Consider the following 1,203-nt stretch of genomic DNA (forward strand, 5'->3'; position numbering starts at 1 on the left):
TATTTGCTGAGTATTTCCGACGAAACTTTTCGATTGCTAATTTCGATATACCAGCAAACTAACTATATCCTATAACTAACTCGGTTTCAATACCTAACTTGGTTATTTCAGAAGATGACGTTTTTAAAGGGCTGAGCTCTCTAAAATACAGTTATTCGCTTGGACCTGATGGAATTCCATCATGTGTACTTAAATCTTGCGCTGTCGAGTTATGTGGTGTGATCTCAAAGATTTTTAACATGTCCTTGTATTTAGGTGTTTTCCCTTCATGTTGGAAGAGTAGTTTTCTTATTCCTATCCACAAAAGTAGAAGTAGAGAATTTGTTGAGAACTACAGAGGCATAGCCAAGTTGAGTGTCTTGCCCAAGTTGTTCGAGCGTATTGTGACTCAGCATTTGGCCTTTGCCATTAATTCGTATATTTATCCGCACCAGCACGGCTTTCGTAAAAGGCGATCTACAGTCACCAACTTTTTAGAGTTTACTTGTCATGTTTTGAAGGCTTTTTCTAGTGGCTCTCACACAGATGTGATACACACTGATTTAAGCAAAGCGTTTGATACGGTTAACCATAATTTACTGATCTTTAAACTCCAAGCTTCTGGCTTCCCTTCCTATTTAGTGAAATGGATAATCTCTTATCTGGACAACAGATCCTTCAGAGTTTTGTTCAACTTTATCACTTTGGATGAATTCCCCGTTATATCTGGCGTACCTCAAGGCAGCCACTTAGGTCCCATTTTATTTAGTTTATACATTAATGATCTTCCATCGGTGGGTTATTCTACCCAGATCTTAATGTATGTGGATGATGTAAAACTGTTTTCCTCCTTCTCTGTTGAATCGCAATCACATCAGCTTCAAGGTGATTTGGATAATTTGGTTGCATGGTGCTCTGTGAATCTTCTGAAACTAAATCTGAGTAAATGTAAGAAGCTTTCTTTATCAAGAAGAAAGTCATTCATTACTCAGTATTTCATAGATTCGTATAAATTGGAGGACGTCGATTCGATCACAGATTTAGACGTGTTATTTGACCATAGGTTACGTTTTAACTTGCATATTGAGCTCTCGATTAGCAAAGCTAGGTCCGCGCTTGGTTTTATAAAAAGGTGGTCCGAAGAGCTTGGTGATCCCTACATTACGAAAAGGCTGTACATGTGTTTGGTTAGACCCATACTCGAGTATGCCTCAGTTGTGTGGT

Source organism: Glossina fuscipes, unplaced genomic scaffold (genome assembly GCF_014805625.2).
Source record: "Glossina fuscipes isolate IAEA_lab_2018 unplaced genomic scaffold, Yale_Gfus_2 61646, whole genome shotgun sequence".
NCBI lineage: Eukaryota > Metazoa > Arthropoda > Insecta > Diptera > Glossinidae > Glossina > Glossina fuscipes.